General features: G+C 43.2%; 1 long non-coding RNA gene across 1 annotated transcript; it reads right to left on the bottom strand.

Moving 5' to 3' along the window:
* Positions 1 to 474: 474 nt before the first annotated feature.
* Positions 475 to 1,602, bottom strand: LOC110505381 (uncharacterized). The gene is made up of 3 exons (XR_005039919.2): positions 1,369 to 1,602; positions 670 to 797; positions 475 to 577 (listed from the first exon to the last, which is right to left on the bottom strand). It is a non-coding gene; the product is annotated as an uncharacterized LOC110505381 (long non-coding RNA).
* Between the last annotated feature and the right edge of the window lie 7,993 nt (positions 1,603 to 9,595).

The raw sequence follows: 9,595 nt of genomic DNA, 5'->3' as shown, positions 1-9,595 counted from the left end.
TGGTGTGCACGCCTCCTGAGTCGGATTAGAAGTCCACTCCAAGGTAAGTTCAATTACCTTGGGGGGTCGGAACAAAGGATCCAAATCGGGAAAGTCGTATTCCTGGTCGTAATTACCACCGCTCTGACATCCAAAAGTTACTTACGGCTGCAAGTAATGTAAGAAATACCACACAAAAAAACAAAATACGGCAAAGTTGCTTAGGAGCTAGAAGCAGAGCTGCCATGTCTGTCTGCGCCATCTTGACCAATATCCTATAGTATGTCTATTTGTCTCGTGTAACAGTTCCATGTAGAATAAATCACACTTCCCATAATACTGTAGACGCAGTGGTCTGCTAATATAACAACGTGCAAATAATATACCTCTCTGTATAGTGTCCCATATAAGACAGGTGTTCCCTGACATGTTTGAAGATAGTACCATTCGATTCAATAATAACAAAAGACAATAAAAAGTAATAGATGTGTCTTGTATCATTTTAATACTGAGTACAAGGTCTCTCCTAATTCAGACATCAGTATCAACCTTTCTTTCAGTCAGTGGATTCCATTTCAAAACTATCTCTTCTGCCCATCTGTAGAAAAGTGAGGTGGAGTTGATGAGTGACACCTATTGAAAGAGTGATATTACTAAACACGTGTGATGTACTGTCTTATTAGTAATCACCTTTTGTCCCTTCGGTGGTGTTTGCCAACGCCTGACGGGCATGGCAGCATAGATCAGCTCCAGTCCCTTCTCGTCACAGATACTGGTAATAATAAGCCCGACCTTGGCCCCTATATCTGACCCAGCTCCTGTATCACAGAGGGATAGGGAGAGAGTGAGAGAAAGACTGTTACCATACAGTCGTGGATGCTAACAGTAACAGTTGAACATAGCCAATCAGAGATCCTGATTCACAGCTAATTCCAAGAGTACTTAATTTGCACAAGTGGAAGGGGGGGGGGGATCTGTCTCCCCTACTCCTGCTCTCTCCCTCCCGCAGGTCTACTAACCACTGGTCCTGGCAACCCACATTATGCACATCTGGCAACCATATTTGCGCACACCTGCTCCCCATAGTTACGCACACCTGGACTTCATCATTACCCTGATTACTCTCCCTTTATTTAGCCCTTCAGTAGTATCACTCATTAGGTTGTATTGTTTCTTTTCACGTTCAGTACGCTTCTTATGTTTTTTCATTTGCATTGTTTCATCATTAAACTCACCTTCTGCACCTGCTTCCTGACTACCGCCTTACAACATACAAGACACACATATACACACAGCACTGACTACAGGTGAATTGGTTAGTGTGATTTGGTTAGGTGAATTCCAGGACAAATAGTATTTTGACCATTGACCAGATCAAATGTGACAAACCTGATTCAAGTGTCCTCCATTACTCTGAAGCAGGACTAGTGTCTGGCCACTGCCTCAGCCTTCTGTAACATCTCGCGATTTGGTGGGGGCTTCCCACGACACTGCTGAACAACAAATCCACCAGGTTTTGTACGTAACCTGGGAATTAAATAAAATATCAACACTGAAGAAATATAGTGAGAAAATAACTTTATCTAGTTTAGAAGTAATGTATATGCTAATAGAGGTACTGTACCTACAGAATAGATGCAGGCAGGTAACGCTGATGCTGTTACTATGCAACCATCTGTGTACATTGCTGAATGGTTGCTGATACGTTTTGCTATTTGCTGCCAGAGCAATAGCTATAATTGTAGTAGACAACTACCATCCTTCATTTATTTCTGCCCTAGAAAATATGCAATAAACTTTAATGAGAACAAGCATGTTGTTTTGAGTTAGCAGACGAAGCCCCCAAATGCTAGCTTGCAAACCCGGGTTAGTTATCATATCTTTGTCCGAGTAGAAAGGAGTTGGCTAGCTAACTAACGTTAGCTTGCCAGTTCGAGTTGAAACATTATTGAAAGCAAGCTGGCTAAATCCTATGATTAGCTAGACATTTTACATGTCCATTTTAGTCATTTAGCAGATGCTCTTATCCAGAGCAACTTTCAGTTACTGAATTCATCTTAAGATAGCTAGGTGGGACAATCACATATCTCACTAAGTACATTTTTCCCTCAAAGTAGCTGTCAGCAAAGTCAATGCAAGCACGGGGGAATGTCAAGTGCCACTGTTTTTTGTGAGGGGGAAATGTGGTCTCAGATCATTTCGTATTATTCTATACGTACACCCGAGACACTCCATTGAAAATTATATGTTACATTTCGTATTTTATGTATTCATTTGTGGAAGACCATCATCCATGTTTAATGATATGTTATGAATTACAATTTGTATGATATGTTACGAATTGTAATTTTGAAAATATGTTGGGAATTGCAATTTGTACAATGTGTTTTCAAAAATTTGCAAAACATATATTATGTTATGAATTCCAATTTGTTGTGGCTAACGTCATCAACTTATGTATGAATTTTAACCACTTTAAAATGGACATACATCAATCATGTCAAAGCTCAAAAACACATACTGTACAATGAACATGGATTGAAAGAGCAACCACTGCTTTTAATCAGGGCAACCGGAAACATGACCGAATACAAACAGTGTAGCTATTCCCTCTGCAAGGCATTTAAACAAACTCAGCGTCAGTATAGAGACAAGGTAGAGTCGCAATTGAACGGCTCAGACAGAGAGGGTGCGTTCTCAGCCCTCTCCTGTACTCCCTGTTCACCCATGACTGCGTGGCCATGCACGCCTCCAACTCAATCTTTAAGTTTGCAGACGACACTACAGTGGTAGGCTTGATTACCAACAACGACGAGACGGCCTACAGGGAGGAGGTGAGGGCCCTCGAAGTGTGGTGTCAGGAAAATAACCTCACACTCAACGTCAACAAAACAAAGGAGATGATCATGGACTTCAGGGAACAGCAGAGGGAGCAGCCCCCTATCCACATCGACGGGACTGTAGTGGAGAAGGTGGAAAGTTTTAAGTTCCTCAACGTACACATCATGGACAAACTGAAATGGTCCACCCTTACAGACAGTGTGGTGAAGGCGGCGAAACAGTGCCTCTTCAACCTCAGGTGGCTGAAGAAATTCGGCTTGTCACCAAAAGCACTCACAAACTTTTACAGGTGCACAATCAAGAGCATCATATCGGCCTGGTACGGCAACTGCTCCGCCCACAACCATAAGGCTCTCCAGAGGGTACTGAGGTCTGCACAATGCATCACCGGGGTCAAACTACCTGCCCTTCAGGACACCTACACTACCCGATGTCACAGGAAGGCCAAAAGATTGTCAAGGACAACATCCACCCGAGCCACTGCCTGTTCACCCCGCTATCACCCAGAAGGTGAGGTCAGTACAGGTGCATCACAGCTGGGACCGAGAGACTGAAAAACTGTTAAACAGCCATCACTAACATTGAGAGGCTGCTGCAAACATACTGACTCAAATCTCTAGCCACTTTCATAATTAAAAATAGGATGTAATAAATGTATCACTAGTCACTATCAACAATACCACCTTATACCCTACATTACTCATCTCATATGTATAAACAGTACCATCTACTGCATCTTGCCTATGCCGTTCGGCCATCGCTTATCCATATATTTATATGTACATATTCTTGTTCATTCCTTTACACTAAGGTAGTTGTTGTGAAATTGTTAGGAATTGTTAGATTACTTGTTAGATATTACTGCACGGTCGGAACTAGAAACACAAGCATTTCGCTACACTCGCATTATCTGCTAACCATGTGTATGTGACCAATAAAATGTGATTTGATTTAATTTATCTACAGTACTAAATCCATGTGAATGTATAGTGCATATGTTACCGTCTGTGTGTGTGTGTGTATGCATGTTTCTGTGCCAATGTTTGTGTTGCTTCACAGTCCCCGCTGTTCCATAAGATGTTTTTTAAATCTTATTTTACTGCTTGCTTCAGTTACTTGATGTGGAATAGAGTTCCATGTAGTCATGGCTCTATGTAGTACTGTGAGCCTCCCATAGACTGTTCTGGACTGTGAAGAGACCTCTTGTGGCATGTCTTGGGAATACATATATGCATCTGTTGGATCGGTATTTGTCTGTGAAGAGCACTCTACTCCAGCATGCCAGTGGCCATCGAAGGTGAGCATTTGCCCACTGAAGCCAGTTTCAACTGCAGTCAGGTAATAATGGCGCCGGAGGAGATGGCTGCAGTTTTACAGGCTCCTAACCAATTGTGCTATTGTGTGTGTTTGTTCGTGTTATTTGTAACTTATTTTGACCGAAAAGAGCTTCTGGATATCAGAATAGCGATTACTCACCTCATACTGGACGAAGATTTTTTCTTTAACAAGGCAGACGCAAAGAATTTACTTCAGACACCAGGCAAGGCTCAAATCCCCATAATTTGCATACAGAAGATAAGGTAATATAGGGGTCATAGGTCGGGGTGCCTTGTAAAAATCAGACGGTGAGTTGGTAACCCGCCTCCACCATCCCTCCTATTAGCCAACGTGCAATCATTGGATAATAAACTGGATGAGCTGCGATCAAGACTATCCTACCAATGGGACATTAACAACTGTAATATCACCGATTCGTGGCTTAACGACGACATGGATAACATATAGCTGAGTTTCCGCGCATCAGCAAGATAGAACAGCTGCCTCCGGTAAGACAAGGGGTGGCGGTCTGTATCTATTTGTTAATTACAGCTGGTGCATGAAATCTAATATTAAGGAAGTAGAGGTAGACTATCACATGATAAGCTGCCGACCACACTATTTAACAAAATAGTTTTCATCTATATTTTCATAGCTGTCTATTTACCTTTACAAACCGATGCTGGCACTAAGACCGCACTCAACGAGCTGTATAAGGCCATAAGAAGAAAGAAAATGCTGATCCAGAGGTGGCTCTCCTAATGGCCGGGGACTTTAATGCAGGGAAACTAAAATCTGTTTTACCTCATTTCTACCAGCATGTTACATGTGCAACCAGAAGAAAATAAAACCTTTACTCCACAAACAGAGACACGTACAAAGCTCTCCCTCTTCCTCGATTTGTCAAATCTGACCATAACTCTATCCTCCTGATTCCTGCTTACAAGCAAAAACGGAAGCAGGAAGTACCAGTGACTCGCTCAATATGGAAGTGGTCAGATGACGCATATGCTAAACTACAGGACTGTTTTGCTAGCACAGACTGGAAAAAGTTCCAGGATTCTTCCTATTGCATTGAGGAGTACACCACATCAGTCACAGGCTTCATGAATAAGTGCATCAATGACGTCGTCCCCACAATGACCATACATACATACCCCAACCAGAAGCCATGGATTACAGGCAAAAAAAGCTCATCACTAAGCTAAGGACCCTGGGACTAAACACCTCCCCCTGAAACTGGATCCTGGACTTCCTGACGGGCCATAGGTAACAACACATCTGCCATGCTGATCCTCAACACGGGGGCCCCTCAGGGGTGCGAGCTCAGTTCCCTCCTGTACTCCCGGCTCACCCATGACTACATGGCCAAGCACGACTCCAACACCATCGATAAGTTTGCAGATGACACAACAGTGGTAGGCTTGATCACTGACAACGATGAGACAGCCTATAGGGAGGAGGTCAGAGACCTGGCAGTGTGGTGCCAGGATACCAACCTCTCCCTCAATGTGAATAAAACAAAGGAGATGATTGTGGACTACAGGAAAAGGAGGGCCGTGCATGCCCCCATTCTTATTGACGGGGCTGTAGTGGAGCAGGTTGAGAGCTTCAAGTTCCTTGGTGTCCACAACACCAACAAACTATCATGGTTCAAATACACCAATACAATAGTGAAGAGGGCATGCCTATTCCCCCTCGGAGACGGAAAAGATTTGGCATGGGTCCTCAGATCCTCAAAAAGCTCTACAGCTGCACCATCGAGAGCACTGGTTGCATCACTGCCTGGCATGGCAACTGCTCGGCCTCCGACTGCAAGGCACGACAGAGGGCAGTGCATACGGCCGAGTTCATCACTGGGGCCAAGTTTCCTCCAGCCACCCTAGTCATAGACTGTTCTCCCTGCTACCGCACGACAAGCGGTACCGGAGTGCCAAGTCTAGGTCCAAGAGGCTTCTCAACAGCTTTTACCCCAAAGCCATAAGACTCCTGAACAGCTAATCAAATGGCTACCCCCCACCCCCCCCACACACACACACGCTCTGGTATTATCTATGCATAGTCACTTTACCTCTACCTACATATAAATATTACCTCAATTACCTCGACTAACCTGTGCCCCTCACATTGACTCTCTACCTGTACCACCTGTATATGGCCTCGTTACTGTTATTTTATTGTTGCGCTTTAATGATTTGTTATTTTTACTTTTTCCTGTTTTTACTTTTTTCACTTCAGTTTATTTTAGTACATACTTAACACTTATTTTTCTTAAAACTGCATTGTTGGTTAAGGGCTTGTAAAGGAAGCATTTCACTACACCTTTTGTATTCAGCGCATGTGACAAATAACATTTGATTTTGATTTCACCCTGATGAGGACGACAAGAACGCAAATTAGCTTCCCTGATTTGACTGATTTGACTCAATTTGATTCTGACAGTTGGTGCAGAACTTCTTCGGTTGTGCAAACCCACAGTTTTATCAGCTGTCTGGGTCGCTGGTCAAGAAGCCGGATGTGGAGGTCCTGGGCTGACGTTGTTACAAGTGGTCTGCAGTTGTGAGGTCAGTTGTACGTACTGCCAAATTCTCTAAAACGACATTGCCACATGGCAACCTTCACACCTTGTAGAGTACATGCCCTGATTAATTGTTCTGAGGGCAAACGGGGTGCAACTCAATATTAAGAAGATGTTCCTAATGTTTTGTACACTCAGTGTAAGTAATCCATACCCAACTCTCCAGTAAGTTGTGACAAACTAATTTACAAAACTCCGTTTTGGATGAGACTGATCAAAATGATCCTATTTACACTTTGGTCAATTTTGACACTGGAATGAAAGTGTTTGACTCATATCGATGCCACGAGAAGTTGGTTCTTATGGGCAGTTGACATTTAAGCAAACGATACATTGGCGCTTTTAGGGTTAAGACACAATGGTGAACACCTAGCCTGGTCCCAGATCTGTTTCTGCTGTCTTGCCAACTCCTTGTCACTCATTGTCACACCAATGTTTGGAGGAGAGCAAGAGAGCAGAAACAGTCCGGCATCCAGGCTAGTGAATATCAGGCTAGATGAAAAAGTGGTTCAGGTTTTGAATGCCAACTTACCAACCATGCAAGCAAAACACCAAACTCGATTCGAGTGTACAGTACAATAAGGACTAGACGAGTCAGCAGTCAGCCCTCTATCTTTGTTGTGTTGAGTTGTTGGTGGTGAGTGGTGGGTATATTGCTGTATTGCTTTTGGACTGTGTTTCGGTTCTCCCCCCTCCCCTTCCACCACCACCACCTGCCTTCATGCCCCCCATCAACTCCCAACTCCAAACCCCAAGCCATTCAGGCACTCCAAAAGGAATGAGGCTGTAACTGAGTCTAGGGGACAGATGGGACCTATTTATAGGGCACTGCGGAGAGGTGTGAAGTTTCTTGGGATTTCTAAGAAAGGGGCCATGACTCCTTAAGGGGGCAGTCTCTCTGGCCTGCTGTAGGGCTGGTGGGCTGGTGGCTCACAGTGACACTCACAGCCCCTCAACTGGCCAGACAGTGATTAAACAGGGCCAGGCTAAACAAAGTACAAATCTTCCCTTAGCCTGTGACTGACAGGGAGAAAAAGAGAGAAGAGGGGGGAAGAGAGAGAGAGAGCGGTGGGAGGGAGGGAGGGATTAAAGCCAATTAGAGATTAGACACAATTAAACCCAAACAAATCATGAGAAAACAAAAAGATAATTACTTGACACATTGGAAAGAATTTACAAAAAAACAGAGCAAGCTAGAATGCTATTTGGCCCTTAACAGAGAGTACACAGCGGCAGAATACCTGACCACTGTGACTGACCCAAAATTAAGTAAATCTTTGACTCTGTACAGACTCAAGGAGCATAGCCTTGCTTTTGAGAAAGACCTGCATGGCTCACAAGAGAAGACAGGCTATGTGCACACTGCCTACAAAATTAGGTGGAAACTGAGCTGCACTTCCTAACCTCCTGCCAAATGTAAGACCATTTTAAAGACATATATTTCCCTCAGATTACACAGACCCACACATAATTCGAAATCAAATCACATTTTGATAAACAACCATATCTATTGGGTGAAATATCACAGTGTGCCATCACAGCAGCAAGATTTGTGACCTGTTGCCACAAGAAAAGGGCAACCAGTGAAGAACAAAACCATTGTAAATACAACCTATATTTCTGTTTATTTATTTTCCCTTTTGTACTTCAACTATTTGCACATCATTACAACACTGTATACAGATATAATAAGACATTTGAAATGTCTTTATTCTTTTGAAACTTTTGTGAGTGTAATGTTTACTGTTTCTTTTTTATAGTTTTTTTCACGTTTTGTTTATTATCTATTTCACTTGTTTATCTATTTCACATATGTTTCCTATGCCAATAAAGCCCTTAAATTGAAATTGAATTGAATTGAGAAATGGGGGGGGGGGGGGGGGGGGGGGCAGTGGTAACCTAACACTAAACTGAGGAATGGTCGGAGGGAGGGACATCCACCACCACAAGTGATTTTATCTTTCACTCCAAGAACTACCTGAGGTCCTTTGGGTATAAATTATGTCCTCTGGATGCTTCCCTTGATGTTATCCTCCAGTCACCACACAGGGCTTGATCCTAACTTTATGTTGGCTCATGTACAACTCAGACTTTCACAGAAATCCAAGGTTGGTTTTAGTGGTACTTGTGCACAAGTTAGAAGATAAGAGAGGCGCTCCATTCAATCACTTAGATTTTTTTCATAGAACCCTAATGATCATGAAAAACAAACAATGAAACACAATTAAGAGGAGCATGAGACACATGTATGCAGCTATTGATGGTATCAGCTGCTGCAGGTACTGAAAAACTATTGCAACAAGTAAGTAAGTGCAACTAGGCCCACCAGTGTGACATCATAGTGTTAAGAGTACCTTATATCTGCTAGGTTAATGTCACACTGGATCTTCACAGGATGCTGCCTGCTTTTGCGCCGGTCTCACCTGTTGTGGTGCAGTCAAACCAACCCTAACCGACAACAGGCCTAATCTAAGTGCTGCCATCTAGTGCTGTACTTCAGTCCTGTATCCGATGGTTTCAGTACTTAGAGAAGTAAAAGCTACTTAAGTTATACTCATACCCGTATATGGGTTGAAAATGGCAGATTTGGGCACTGATAAGCACCTAAATTGGAGCACAGTGGCTGTACGGTAACATGCGACAAATGACATCAGAGCTCAGGCTCTGCACTTCACAGCTCTGTAGGGGTTTTGACTGACAGTCGTTCTGAACTTCAGCACCGCACGCAACAAGAAGTTGCAACCATCCCTCTCACTAATTGGGCAACCTTTGCAGGGAAATGCTGTAAATTAAAGCCTAAAACTGTAAGATCATGTTTTATAACTTAGCTAGCTATGTTGGAAATAGAACAAGCTTTCAAATGATTCCCCCCCTGACCCA

The sequence above is a fragment of the Oncorhynchus mykiss genome, chromosome 3, assembly GCF_057628025.1.
Source record: "Oncorhynchus mykiss isolate SJ-2025 chromosome 3, ASM5762802v1, whole genome shotgun sequence".
In the NCBI taxonomy this organism is placed as follows: Eukaryota; Metazoa; Chordata; class Actinopteri; order Salmoniformes; family Salmonidae; genus Oncorhynchus; species Oncorhynchus mykiss.
The sequence above is the reverse complement of the archived record's forward strand: the minus strand, read 5'-3'. Positions and strand labels throughout refer to the sequence as shown.